This window comes from Bombina bombina, chromosome 3 (genome assembly GCF_027579735.1).
Source record: "Bombina bombina isolate aBomBom1 chromosome 3, aBomBom1.pri, whole genome shotgun sequence".
Taxonomy (NCBI): Eukaryota; Metazoa; Chordata; class Amphibia; order Anura; family Bombinatoridae; genus Bombina; species Bombina bombina.
The window spans coordinates 252,901,550-252,917,623 of NC_069501.1; the positions used below are offsets into that span (position 1 = coordinate 252,901,550).

Below are 16,074 nucleotides of genomic sequence, written 5' to 3' on the forward strand. Positions count from 1 at the left end.
TCAGAGCAGTTTACAATAGCCCAAACTTATATTTTTCATTGGCATAGCATAATGAGTTTACTTAGTGATTTTCTATGGATCAGAACTTTTTGAATTTACATTAATTAGGCACATAATCTCAGGAATTTTCTGTCTTTGTACATTATTGCCTCTCTCTTTTTTAAGATTTGTAATATATGAAATAAATAAAAAGTTGATTATATCAACACATGTGTCTGTAATCTTGGTATTTCACATAAGATATTGACAATTACTACTATTACAATTTAATTCTCTACAACAAAACTTACTTCTGCCCATCAGTTCTAGAGGTAGTAAATTCTGCTCATCAGTTCTAGAGGTAGTAAAATTAAATTTTTTTGAGAGCATGTATACTAATAAAAAAGATATATGTAATGATATACATCATATTATCATAACTATTTGGTCATGCCATGATGTTTCGCTCTTCGGTGTCAAGAATATGCCAGGGAGAATGGAGAACATTCCTAAGCATTAGAAAGAATATAAATACATCTAAATGGAAAGACTTGTTTGTGAATACCTGGATCCATAATGAAACAAGGAGTAATCATCCAACTGTACAAAAAAAGATAATTAATGGAAAAGCATATAGAGAACATGAGTTCTACTTTCCAGTGTTTTTGTTCAGGTCTCTGAAGAATTCTCCATTATTTTTTCTTCTGTTTTTATAATTATCTATCAAAGCTCATGCTGACTCGTTCGATGTCTCCAGAAGCAAATGTCAGGTGTTATGAGATATAAGCTATAAATCTTAAAATATTATATATAAATTCTGAGGCAGAAGTGTCTAAAATGTGGGAAATGTCTAGATTTATGTGTCTAGTGTAAATTCCAAAATTAATCTCTGCTCTCTAGTAGAACTAAATTAAGAGTTACAGTAATGTTAAACATTTTCTGCATGAACGAAACTACAATTATATAACCCCTTTTTCTGGAACTCTTTACTTATCAACTTTCAGTTTGTGATTGAAAACATTTTGGGCTAGATTGCGTGAGGGTTTCACAAAATTACAAAATTGCACAAAACACACCAAAAACACATTAAAAAGTACACTTACACTCATAATAACACTGTCTAATAAACATCTCTAAAGATGTGTATGTATATATATATATATATATATATATATGTGTGTGTATATACATATCTAAAGATGTTATGTATGTATATATATAAATATTTATATATATATATATGTGTGTATATATGTGTACAAATGTATTTATGTATTTATATGTGTATATTTGTATTTACAGACATATACACACATTTAAACACATAAATACATATGTACACATATAGCGACATTTATATAAGTGCATTGGAACCCTTTGCAGTTAAAGGGACAGTCTACACCTATATTAACATTAGCCCATACCTTAGATTGTGTTCCGATTGTCATAACTCACCCCTTCAATCCCAATGAGTCTGCTTCAAAAATGGAGTTATTCAAAATCAAAAGTTTGATTTCAATCGTTACAAATGGCCGACAAACTCCGCCCAATCCCTTCTCCTCCTACCTTGAACTCGTCTTCTCTTTGTAGCTCATACTCGTGCACGTAGCAGCCACTGACGTAATTACCGTCTAAACACGCATGAGCACCTTTACGGAAGTGAGTAAACGGAAGTCCGTCTGTGCAGCTGGCAATTAACCAAACCTATGGTTGTGTGCAAATTGAAAATATGCTTTTGTTCCGGATTTTTGTTCCTCTGCTGGTGTGCATGCACGAAACAACGAAAGCGCAAGACCAATTTTTAATCAGTGATCAACTTTTGATTGGAGCGTTTGATTGGAGACAGTCTGTGATGTAGTTTATAGGTGGAGCTGGTCGGCCATTTGTAACGATTGAAATCAAACTTTTGATTTCGAATAACTCCGTTTTTGAAGCAGACTCATTGGGGTAGAGGGGGTGAGTTATGACAATCGGAACACAATCTAAGGTATAGGCTAACATTAATATAGGTGTAGACTGTCCCTTTAAGTATATGAAAACATGTAAAATCATATTTATGCAACATTCATTTTTAATAAAGTGTTATAGTGTATATTTACTGTAAATATTTCACATTCCAATGTTCTGCACATAGCAGAATATGTTCTATGTATTTTTAAAGAGATATTCCTATATACTGTATATCTGTATATATCTATACCAATATATATATATATATATATATATATATATATATATATATATATAAATATATAATGTATATATATATATATATATATATATATATAAATATAATGTATATATATATATATATATATATATATATATATACTGTAGGTATAAATATATATTGTACCAAAATACCATCATATATATATATATATATATATATATATATATATATAAATATTTATTTTTGAATAAATAGAACATATTATGCTAGGTGCAGAACATTGGAATGTGAAATATTCATATTTTCATGTTGGGTTAGCGGATATGAGAGTATGAGTTTGGGTTAGCGTGTGAGTCTTTTTTTTCTCCATTGATCTCTATGGGAGAAGAGGTTATCTTTTGCGCGACAGTCAAATTGTGCTATAAGTAACCTGTTTGCGCTCATTGGGTTAGTGGAAGCTCAATAAAGTTTTACTTTTAACTCATAATACTAGTGCAACCTGATGTGAGCATAAAGATTACTTCTAGTGCAATAAGCGCTCTAGAGGAAGCGGTAAATACCGCTGTAATTGTAATCTGGCCCTTTGTGAGTTGAAGAGTTTAATATGCAAATCAAACTCAAGCATTTTTGTGAATATGACTAAGGACGTACGGGTTGCTTTAATGAATGTATTATATAATACAAGTTACGCAATATCTCTTCATAACTATATACTATTTTTTAACAAATTTAAATCATTTAGAAAAAATTATTTAAAAAAACTGAGGGAGTTTCTACTGATACTGACTTTTCTTTAGATTATATTATTAAAGTAAGTAAATGGTTATAGACAAACAGATAAAGGGTTACATTATTATGTTATTGTGCAATGCCTTGAGACCTTTTTTATGGATCTGGATGAAGTAAGCAAATAATGTTGGCAATGTGTTCATGAATCATATTAAAATCTTATCTTATCTTACAAATCTATGAAAAAATGCAACATCAGATCTGAAATTGTATTGTTTATTTAATCCACTTGGCACACTGAACTGACATTTCACAAAAGAAAGTTACTATTAAAAACACTAAATTAAAAAACCCATGATTTAATACATTAATAAAAAATACTGCACTTGTACAAATTCTACTTCAACTAATGCTTTACAAATTTCTAAACATACATAGTGCAAATAGTTTTGGGGACTGTGTAAATGCCCGGCCAGAACATTGTGGAACAGCTAGATATTAAGTAAAATTGTAAACAAAAAACAAACACACATTCCTTTACCTTAGATAACCTTCAGAACATTATTTTATGGGTAAAAACCAGTAAACAATATATTTTACTAATCCCTTCCTAGCCAGGATGAACATGGAATAGAATGGAATAACCCAGAATGCTCATTTCACAAGCTGCCACACCAATATAATTTTTGTATGTAGTTCATTGTCTCTTTCCCATTATCTTGTGGAACAAGTGAAATTAGTTGATGTGGCTACATGGAAAGTGGGTATTCTGAACCTTATTTTGACAAAACATTATTTTGCCCAGAACTGATTCATGGAAGTGGATTCTATGGCAGGTCTGTGACTCACTGTCTCTCTTTCACCTAGCCTTGTGGACTGGCAAATTATGTTGATGGCTGCTTGGGAAGTAAGAGTTCTGGGCTTTTTTTGCACAAAGCAGGTCTCTTTTATGCAAAACATTTTCTCCCCAGAATGAACACATGGATGTTGATTGGTGAGCTCTTTGGCTCTCTACCTCCTAGCCTTATGGATTTAGTTGGTTGGTATGGTTACTTGAGTGTAGAATGATATGGATTTTGATATGGATTTTGTCTGTAACTTGTTGTCTAAGTGGACTTTTTGCATCAATTTTGTGGTCATTTTGTTTTTGACCAAAAAATACACTTAGACAACAAGTTACAGACAAATCCATATCATTCTACTTCATAGTACTGTGGAACTGTTGGATTTGCTGGGAAATAGGCTTTATTGGCTGTCACATTTTGTTTCATATTGATTCTGGCTGCAAAGGGGTTTTTACAAATATTTTATTTTACTTTTATTTTATCAAATATTGTTCTGAAGAGTCTTTAAGACATCCTATTGTTTTATGGAATAATTTGACTTTTTATATGGTCATTGCAGGTTATTCTGTTCCAGATCTTTGTAGCTTTGGTTGTTCCTAATTAATCAACTATTTTCCTACTTAATAAAAGCTATTTATTTCTAAATGTTATAAGGATGTTTTTAAAAAAAACAAATAATCAAACTTATAATAAAAAAAATAAATGATTAAAATTTCAATCATGTTTATAAAAAAAAATCACCTATTATTGTCATTATCACTCAGTATGTTAACTTCAGTTGTTTTAACAGCAACAATGCCTAGTGCAATTACATTTACAACATATTAATGCTCTTTAATTATGTTCATCTAATATGTTCAATATGTCACTAACATTATGCTCTACTCAATAAGCTGGGTATATGGCTGCACTTCACTGACGAGGCCCATAGAAGGCCAAAATGATCATCTGGGGTTGCCCATGTTCCTTGTCCAGAGGAGGATTGCCTGGTATTTCAGGGCTGGACTGACCTTGTTAGGCGGGATCAGACAGATATACTTCAAGAAAGCTCTAATTTATGAAAAGCACATTTGGGCTAAAAGAGGCTGCTCCTGGGTGGTGACTCACCATGGAGCAAGCAACTGAGCTGTTTTCATTACTGGTGGAGCTCTTCTCTTTCTGTATGCATTTGCAATAAAGTAAACAAACCTTTCACTTTTTTTCACAGGACAGATGTATAGATTATTTGCAGTATCAATATTTTAATATTAATGCATTTCAGTTTGGTGATATTCTTGAAGATGTTTTTGTGTACTGAAAAACTACACTTTTTAAAGTGATTAATTGATGATATTTATATCAAATGAAACTCGTATGCAAACAAATCATGTATTATCAAATGTTCCTAAGGTAGGTGGTTCAGAGTATTATTTAAAAGTTAAAAAAATGTTTCAAAGTTTTATAGTTAATATTATACTACTTCAAAGACTTTAAAGGATGCATAACCCAGGATCAAATTATTAGATATCAATTCAGATTCAGTTAGTTTCAACCAATTCCTCCGGATGTCCAGAAGATAATCTTGTGCTGCACAACTGGAGAGTCATAACGAAGTATATTCATTTATAATGATATATGTCTCCTTTTCAGACTGAAATCTAGATGTATTTGGGATTGGATTTATGGTGTTTCTTTGCCCCCAACACCATCTCATAGTTAAAAAGCCTTGCTTACTTGTATTTCCAATTTTACTAGCAGCTGTCTAATAAAAAAAAATCTTAAATAAAAACAAAAAAACCCTGTTAATTAATTTGTCATAGTCTACCATTTAAACAGATTATTATTATTTTCATCATAATTATTTTTACTATTTTATTATTACTTTTATTAAGAGCACAAAATCTTTAGACAACATTCATAGCAAAAATACTAGAATAGAGACTAAATACACTTGTTTTCCATTAAATATTTTACATATATTGTGATTACTGATACTTATAATCCCTGTTATCCATTCTATTCTAGATTTGTTTTTCTTTCATCTTTTTATATGCACAGAAAAAATATGTAATTAGATTTACAATTTAATTTTTTTTTTTAAACTAATTTCCAGTTGGTGACTAGTGCTCTGTATTTTCTAAACAGCAGCCTTAGTCGTTAAGATACTTTAGAGAAAAAAAAGAAGAAGAAAATACGATTTGCACAGTACAATTATTGTAACATTATTGAAAATAACGGCAGAGCTTAAACTATGTGACATTATCACTAAGAGCACAATTTAGAGTTGGCTTCAGGCACAAGAATAACACCATATTCACTGTGTGAATTACAAATGGATGGTTAGCACTTCATAAATATAACATTTTGGTTTAAAGTTGGCCTAATAAAGAAGCAAATGTGGTGGGCCCATTATGGTTCCAATAAAACAGGAAAAGTAAAAGCAGGTCTATTGGTAATTGACTTTAATCACATACACTTCCATATGCTTTAAATTAGCAACCCACTTTGCTTTGTTTAAACACCTGCTCTTAGAATTTTCTCTTTCAGAACTGTTAGTGTAATAGAATGCTTATGTGAGATTTCAGTCTTCCCTCACAAGATGGTGCTGGTGTATCACATGATTACATATGGGATAGTCTGCTTTTTTATGTAAAACTAATGCATTGTTTCTTTTAACCATTTTCTGATCTCATACCATAAACCCACATGCAAATCACACTAATATAATAATGATACCACAATTAGCAAAATAAAGATTCAGAAGCAATCACTGTTTATTACTTGAGAAGCTATTAAAATAAAAAAATATGATGCATATGAAAAGCATTTATTATTTTATATCATTTGTATTTTTTTGCCTGAAAAAAGGTTGATTAAATTGAAACTAAAAGATGTGTGTTTATGCACAGCTAATACTTGAGCATCTATTTCTCATTTGTTGATAAGGACAACTCATGCACCTCTATTGGTGGACAGTGGCACACCTCCAGAAGCGTACAAAAAAGTTGTTCAAATTAAGCTCAGAAATGTATTGGCTAAAACCCTAGAAAATAAAGACAGTAACTAACAGGGCCATGCATATTGATATATTCTGAGATTATATTATTCCAAAATTTTTACCTAATACCTAATATTTGTCATGGACAATCTTAAAATATTCTTCCAACGATACAACATTTGTTTCAGAACAAAAATCTTTTTTGAGATTATTTTCTTCTGCGTTTTCTTAATCTTTTCAGCATATAGGTAAAACAATTAATTTTGGTAGCAATACTATCTACAGGTCAGAGTTTAGTAGATTTACTTGAATTATAATAAGTAAATTCTCCATATATTAAACTCATGTCAGTTTTAGTTTGCAGTAGCAATGGAAGTCAATAAACAAGTCAATTGCTATGTTCCAATTTCATCCCCAAATATACAGCATTATATTTTTGGTCTACTAATATCAGGAACAAAAATATAACACTATTATTTGTAAACACATTTGCAAAAATTTTATTTTTAAATGTTGTAAATCTTGATGCTCATTATATTTTTAATTAACCACATCATGGCCTCTATGCACTAAGCTTTGGAGCCCTTGCAGTGCAGGATCGCTCATGTGACCCTGCTTACTGCAAGTTATGACACAGTGGTCATATGAGATAAATCATTCCGAATACGCTTGTTCACTGACAGGTCGCTCAAGAGCAGGAACGCGGTGCACAAGTAACTGCTGGCAGAGGACGAACAGTGGCCGCTGCCCACTCGCCACAAAGATGGGAGGACAGGTTCCCTAGTTGGTAACATGTATGTTACTACATCAGCCCCTTGTCTCATGGGTTTGCTATTTGGTTGCTTCCTTAAAGTAAAATAATAAGAATGACATTGATATAATCAAATTGTTATTTAACACTATGATTTGTAAAATAAAACTGTAGGAGTATTGTATTATAAGAAATATTTTCTTTTGAATTATGAAACTCCTTGATGCAGGTACCATCACTGTGTGGGTCAGTCATGATGATGTTATTAAGGATAGGAAGTCAGTTGCTAAACTATTAGGAGAAACATACTTGACCTTACTGCTGATCACAGGGGGTTTTAAGTGACCATAAAATATCAGTAGTGTTCTGATGACATCTAGAAGTTATCCATAGTTATCCATAAGTTAAAGGGACACAATAGTTTACAATGATTAAAAAAGCACCCAATGCTTACCTTTATTAATGTGCAAGTGGCAGCTAAGGCTCAGTTTAGCCCCCAGTATAGCGCTTCTCTCCTTGGCTTTTCACCAGCACCCACAGTTAGTAGCTTTTTGTATGCAAACATGACGGAGCAGGAGGTAAAGCTTTTGATTGGCTGTAACACCGGTTCCATCATGTTTGAAAAAAACACAGGTTGACTGGCATCAAGCCCATGATAGAAGCGTCCAGGGGCTAAACAAAGTTTTGTCTGCTGGTTACACATCACTAAAGTTACGTTTTACGCTTGAATCTTTAAGATTTTAATGTTTGGTGCGCAAAGGTTATATGGTTTTGCAAGAGCACTTTTTTTGTCGTCAGGATGAAGCAAATTATTTAGTTTCCCATTTTACAAAAAAAAAACGCTACTGAATGTGTGGAGCTCTATGTTTATTTCTTTATTAATATTTTTTCTGTATTCCTGTAATAATTTGTGTAAGTAGATATTATAAGAACATTCTACGTAATATTAAAGGGACACTGTACTAAAACTTTTCTGCCATCCAAATAAAAGAACAGCATCTAAACTTTTTAAAATGTAAACATAAACTAATATATCTTTTTTACTTGAGTACTTCCTAATAATGCTCATTGGTTGAAAGACACATTCTACTAATAGTAACTGGCTGATAGGCACTTCCTGTTCATGCACTTCCAGCAATAAAATAATTATTTGTTATGTTATTTTTATTCTTGTTAAACAATTCGGAGATGTGCTAGATATTGCATTAGAGACATGAATACCAAAGCTTTTCTTTCTCGATTCAGATAGAGCAAACATTTATTATCTTATTTGCTTCATTTTCTTAATGTCATTTGTTGAAGGAATAGCAATGTACTACTGTGAGATAGCCGAATACATCTGGTGAGCCAATGACAAGAGGTATATATGTGCAGATAACAATCAGTAACTTGCTCCCAGTAGTCCCTTACTGCTACTGAGCTTACCCACATATGATTTTGAAGAAACAATAACACAAGAACAAAGCAATTTAGATAATATAAGTAAAGTGGAAAGTTGTTGAAAATTGCTGCTGTATCTGTAGCATGAAAGAAAAAAATATTGGTTTACTTTCTCTTTAAGGGCTACAGTAGACGGTCACAAATACAGAGTTAAAAAAGTAAATAGGTATCAAACAGCGCTACCCTGTAGAAACCTCCAGCTGATCCTAAATTACAACGCTCCCTAGTGGTTGTATACAATAAATACAGTATATAGATAAAGCTATCAGATCAGCGCTAGTTAAAGCAAGAGGAATCCAACAACCAACACAACAGATGCAATAGATGTACAAAAGGTCTTATTAGTAATAAAAATATATTAATTTTATTTAAAAAAATAATATTTAAACATCCAATGTTAAATGGCAACTAATAACTAGTAAACATTGAATTGCATTCAGTTATTAGTTGCCATTTAACATTGGATGTTTAAATATTATTTTTTAAAATAAAATTAATATATTTTTATTACTAATAAGACCTTTGGTACAACTATTGCATCTATTGTGTTGGTTGTTGGATTCCTCTTGCTTTAACTAGCGCTGATCTGATAGTCACAAATAAAGAGACTATGGGGCCAATTTATCAAAGTGCGAGCAGACATGATACGAAGTAACGTATCATGTCCGACGCAATTATATTGATCATTGCACCAGCTGTTCTTGTAAACTTTGCGCGCTAGCAGGGGGTGTCAATCAGCCCGATCGTATTCGATCGGGTTGATTTCTGTCCGCGGCCTCAGAGCAGGCAGACAAGTTATGGAGCAGCGGTCTTTAGACCGCTGCTTCATAACAGCTGTTTCCAGCACAGGGGCATCAAGCTCCATTTGAGCTTAATAATCTGGCCCCTATAAGTAATTCAATAAAGATAATGAAAGATGGTGATTACATCATCTAATGACATTTAATTTAAATACCCTAAGCAGCTGAATGACAAGAAATTCACTCTATTTACTGTTAATGTCCAGTCGCCAATTCTTTCAGTATTTTTAATAACTCATAAAAACATCCAATTAAAGCTTTTTTTCTAGTGGCACATTTCCTAGATGTTCGCACCTTTTTTAGAATAATGTAGTTGTAAAAGATTATTAAAATAGTACAAAGCTAATTGTGCATGAATAAGACTTCAGTATTCTTTAAAATCACCAGAAATTGAACATGTGGTGCTTAGCCCTAAATCTAATCATAATTGAAGAAATGACTGTGGCACCGTGCCAAGCAACTTCTGCCAGACCTTTTATTACTGTTATGTAAAAACTGTAAATTGGCCCAAAACGGTGAAACAACATTCTCTTATTTCACATTTCCTAGTGAGTATGTGCAGCTGCGCTCTCAAGTATTCCTTGTATCGTTTTGTATGAACAGGTACTTCTCATAAACACCTTTAATGTTTATTGTTCTCATTGTGAACACTCTTTGGCAATATGATGTTACTTTTATACATACAGATATTTATACTCAAATTTAATGTACATTTTTTTAAGGAACTCAAGGCTAGATTACAAGTGAGGCGCAAACGGTTTTGCGCAAGTGATATTGAGTGCTTTTTTTCATTACGCTGATATTACAAGCAAAATCATGATAGTGCTAGCGCAATCAGAGTTTTCGCTACAATTCTTACCGTGCTCTCTGAGCTGTGGTTAACTTTTTTGTGAAACTAAAAGGTTGCATAAAACATTTAAAAAATACATTACAAAGTACATTTTCACTCATAATAACACTGTCTAATACAAATTATTAAAAAAAGAAATATTGCAGAAAAAAGTTATAATATATGAGATCTCGGGTGTTAGAAAAAAAAAACAGCCAAAGTATTTTATCATAGAGATACATACAGATAGATACATTGTTAAAGATATATCTCTATGTATATATTATTATTATTATTATCAGGTATTTGTAGAGCGCTAATAGATTCTGCAGCGCTATGACATAGGTGGTATACAAAATAACACAGGGGTCAAGTTAGTAGAGGTCAAGTGGGTAGAGGGCCCTGCCAAGAGTTGCACTGTTTTAATAGACTCTTATGAATGTGAACTACAAACAGCTGAGCTCAAAGGCTTACATGCTATGGGGTTTAAGGGGACAGCAGCGGAGATAGGAAGATTAGTGTAGGTTGTATGCATCCCTGAATAGTAGAATCTTCAGGGAGCGCTTGAATCTTTCAAAACAAGGGAAGAGGCTTGTGGAGCGAGGCAGAGAGTTCCATAAGATGGGAACCAGTCTGGAAAAGTTTTGCAAACGGGAATGTGAGGAGGGAACAAGAGAGGAGGAGAGTAGGAGATCATGAGCGGAGCAAAGGGAATGGAAGGGACAGTATTTGGAGACAAGGTCTGAGATGTAGGGGGGAGCAGTGCAGTTGAGGGCTTTGTATGTCAGAGTGAGGATTTTGTGTTTAATCCTAGAGGCAAGAGGAAGCCAGTGAAGGGATTGGCAGAGAGGTGCAGCAGATAAAGAGCGACGTGTAAGGAAGATGATCCTGGCAGAGGCATTCATTATGGATTGTAAAGGAGCTAGGCGGCAGCTAGGGAGACCAGAGAGGATGGAGTTGCAGTCAAGGGGGGAAAGGATGAGAGAGTGGATTAAAATCTTAGTTGTGTCTTGTGTAAGGAAATGTCTAATTTTAGAGATGTTTTTAAGGTGGAAGCGGCATGCTTTAGCCAAGGACTGAATGTGAGGAGTGAAAGAGAGATCTGAGTCAAGTGTGACCCGAAGACATTTTGCATGTGGAGTTGGGGTAATGATGGAGTCATCAACAGTTATAGAGAAATGGGGGTGGAGATTTTGGAAGAAGGGGGGGAAATAAGGAGCTCAGTTTTGGAGAGATTTAGCTTGAGGTATTGAGAGGACATCCAAGATGAGATATGAGACATATATATATATATATATATATATATATATATATAAATATATATATTTAACTATGTATTTACTGTAAATATTTCACATTCCAATGTTCTGTACATAGCACAATATTTTCTAAGTATTTATAAATAGATATTTTATATATATATATATATATATATCAAAACACGGAAGGGGACTGCACTCTCATACCGGACTGGGTACACATCCCATGACCCTGCAACATTCTTAGCCCTGGGTGCTCACGGGCACTCACAGGAAGCTGTCCAGTCCCCAGAGTCACAGGCTGTGATAGGTCTAGGTGCAAGAACCATAGGGAAAATTACAAAACAAATTAATACAACACACAGAGAAAGTCCAGCACTCACTTACAAGCTCTCAGCTAAGATTTAAAAGCAAAAATGGAAAGGTTAGTAACCGCATCTGGCCAAATGGGAAAAGCCCAGGTACCACGTCAAGGTCCTTTCCAATACCTGGGACCCTAAAACAGCCACACAATGCAAGCTCTCAAATCCAAACAAACTGGGAACAAGGGAAGGGTGCACAGGCTTATGTAATCACCCTATATTATTATTATTATTATTTATTTATAAAGCGCCAACAGATTCTGCAGCGCTGTTCATAGGTAACAAAGATAAAAGGACAGTACAATATGAGACACCAGACAAAATTTAACAAACACATACAGGAGGAATTGGGAGCCCTATTCCCGTGGGAACTTACAATCTAAATGGGTAGGAGGGTGAGAAACAGGAGGTGGGGACTGCAAAGGTGGGAATGATGTTAGTGTGAAGTTAGATGAGGGCAACTATTAGGCAAGTGGAATTCATTAGTTACTGATTTGGTTATAGGCTTCCCTGAACAAGAAGGTCTTTAGGGAGCGTTTAAAGGAGGAGAGGTTGGGGGAAAGTCTGACAGCACGAGGAAGTGCGTTCCAGAGGGTTGGTGCCGCACGAGAGAAGTCCTGTAGTCTAGCATGAGAGGAGGTGATGGTAGAAGAGGCAAGGAGTAGATCGTTGTTGGATCTTAGGGGACGGGCTGGAGTATATTTGTTGATGAGTGAGGACAGGTATGGGGGGGGGCTGCATTGGTAAGGGCTTTGTAGGTCAGAGTGAGAATTTTGAATTTAATTCTGCTGTGAATGGGGAGCCAGTGAAGGGACTCACAGAGGGGTGCGGCAGATACAGAGCATTGGGAGAGGTGGATTAGCCTAGCAGAGGCATTTAGGATGGATTGAAGGGGGGAGAGGCGGGAGAGAGGAAGGCCAGTTAGTAGGTTGTTACAGTAGTCAAGCCGGGAAATTACTAGGGAATGGATTAGCTGTTTAGTAGTTTCAGCACTCAGAAAAGGACGAATTTTGGAGATATTGCGTAGGTGATTGCGACAGGATGAAGAGAGCAATTGGATGTGGGGTATGAAGGACAGATTGGAGTCGAGTATAACTCCAAGGCAGCAGACTTTGGGTGATGGGGAGATAGTGGTGTCACCGACAGAGATAGTAAAGTTAGAAACTGGAGTAGAAATAGTTGGGGGGATTAGAAGAAGCTCAGTCTTGGACAGGTTGATTTTTAGGTGGTGAGAGGCCATCCAGGAAGAAATGCCAGATAAGCAGCCGCTGATGTGGGAAAGGACAGAAGGAGAGAGTGCAGGGGTGGATAGGTAGATCTTAGTATCATCAGCATAGAGGTGATAGTTGAAGCCATAGCTACTAATAAGTTTACCCAGTGAGGAAGTATAAATAGAGAAGAGTAGAGGGTCTAGAACAGAGCCTTGAGGTACTCCAACAGACAGAGGCAGTAGAGAGGATGAGTCACCAGCAAATGAGACAGAAAAGGACCTATTAGAGAGATAAGAGTGGATCCAGGAGAGGGCAATGTCACAGAGCCCAAGGGAGCTGAGAGTCCGTAGGAGGAGGGGATGGTCAACAGTGTCAAAGGCAGCAGACAGGTCAAGTAAGATAAGTATAGAATAGTGGCCATTGTTTTTAGCAGAAAGAAGATCGTTAGTAACCTTGGTGAGGGCAGTCTCAGTTGTAACAGTCATATAAACACTATCTACCAGGAATGAACAACAGCTCAGTAGATTGTTCTATGGCGAGCTTCCCCCCATCCAGAGAAAACATTGCCTGAGGCCACGCCGTGATTTGAGGAAGCCGGATTCGTCAATTCTGATGTAAAAAGAGACGACCTGGGGGTAGGGAAATCGCTGCTGCTTGCAAGAAGAATAGGTAAGTATATTTAAAAAATGGCTGCATAGTAAACTTTTATGAATGAAAGTGCCCCTGTTTTTAATAGTAATTTTACAAACAGGGCTTTCATTCGTAAAAATTTACATTCACTTTAACTTGCAATGTGCGTGCTGCCCCATGCACTTAAAAACTCACTAATAGCCAAATGTATGCTCCAGTGAAAGTGCTAAACAGCGCACCACTTGTTATCTGGCGCTATGTCTACTTTATCATCTCTTTTGTAGATATTATATTAAAAACACTAGGACTAGTCTATAAATTTGACAGAACTGTTTCATAAAATACAATGCTATTTTGAGAAACCTAATCTAAATAAAGACTATGCAGCAAACATGCACTGATTTGTACTTTAATAGATTCTTTACATGTTTAAATGGTTTTGAATTATGTAGTTAAACAGTTTGGTGTTATTTAAACTTTTAATGTGTTTTTTTACCACTTTAGAACATGTAGAAAACTATCTGCTATAAAACTCAATAGTCTGATTTTAATTAACAAATATCTCTATGCATGAATAGAACTTTTACATCCATTCTACCAGTATAACAGCTTATTTTTGAAGAATGAGTCTGGACTATTTTCAGAAGGAGGTGCATTGTATTTCACTCCAGAGCAATGGCATGTAACTGACTTTAAATTATCTTTTTTTCACATCAATAACGCGTATAACAACCAAAAGAATATGTTATTTCTAGGGCAAGTATTTCTTGTACAGAATGTAGTTTCAATTTATTTCTGTGATTTTAAACTCCCTCAGTGCTTGGAAATAAAACAGAAAGCTGGAACTGTATATTCTCCTTGGGAATGTATTTAATGTTCTAGAAATAATGAACAACAAATATACCTCTAGTGGCTACAGTGAAAAATGCAAATGTGTTTTAAAAAAATCTATATTTGAATTAAAGAATTTTTATTGTTTTTTTTTTTTTTAAATAATTCTCTGTACTCTTATGCTGTTTAGTACATTGTTGGCTTACTGTAGTATTGATCTATGGAGTTAGAATTTTGTCAGTCCCAGATTTTCTATGAAACCACAGAGCAAGGCAAATTCTAAGAGCTTGTTTATAATTTGCTAAAATCATGTAATATATCTTGTATACTGACTGGGTAGGAATTAAAGGACATAGGAAGCAATGCGGAAAGAGAATTAAAGGGACAGTCAAGTCAAAATTAAACTTTCATGTTTGAATTAGAGCACAAAATTGTAAACAACTTTCCTATTCACTTCTTTTATCCAAATGTGCTCAATATTTTTATATGCACACTTTCTGAGGCACCAACTCTTACTGAGCATGTGCAAGATTCACAGGATATACGTCTTATGATTGGCTGATGGCTGTCACATAATGTACTAAGAAGGAATATGTAACTAACAGACATTTAACAGAAAACAAATCTAAATTCAAACTAAGTGCTTTTGCATTGTCTATTTATTATGCATTTATTGATTATGCAATTCTACTATGTTTAGTAGTCCTAACTCTCTTAATGTGAAATTACAATTCTCAATTAACTTTTAACTGCGACAGAACAAAACTAGTCTCTGTTTTAAACTAAATTATCCATTAATTAAATTAGGGCCAGATTACAAGTGGATCTGTATTTAGCGCTCAGGCTTGAGCTTTAATACCACTGAAAGTAAACTTGTAATGGGCACAGGATAGCGCGTGTATTGCAAGTTTAAAGTAAACAGTGCGCAAGTGAAACCAGAGGCAAGCTAACTGTAGGACTTCAGATATCACAACTGTTTTAATGCCTTCTCCCCATAGATTTCAATGGAGAGCATTAATCCAACACCGCAATAGACCTACAGCGTTAACCCGAAGTGAGTAGTAAATATTTTACATTCCAATATTCTTCACATAGGATACAATTTTATTTTTATTTATAAATATACTATATACTGTATATATATATATATATATATATATATATATATATATTGTCCTCCACTAATATTGGCATCCTAGGTAAATGTTAGTAAAAAATTGTGTTTATTGTTTAACCTTTTGATCTTTTGTTCAAGAAA

General features: G+C 34.3%; 1 protein-coding gene across 1 annotated transcript in view; it reads right to left on the minus strand.

The window, feature by feature from the left end:
- COL26A1 (collagen type XXVI alpha 1 chain) overlaps window positions 1–16,074 on the minus strand; it is a 743,138-nt gene that overhangs the window by 72,976 nt on the left and 654,088 nt on the right. The gene's annotated exons all lie outside the window — the stretch shown is intronic.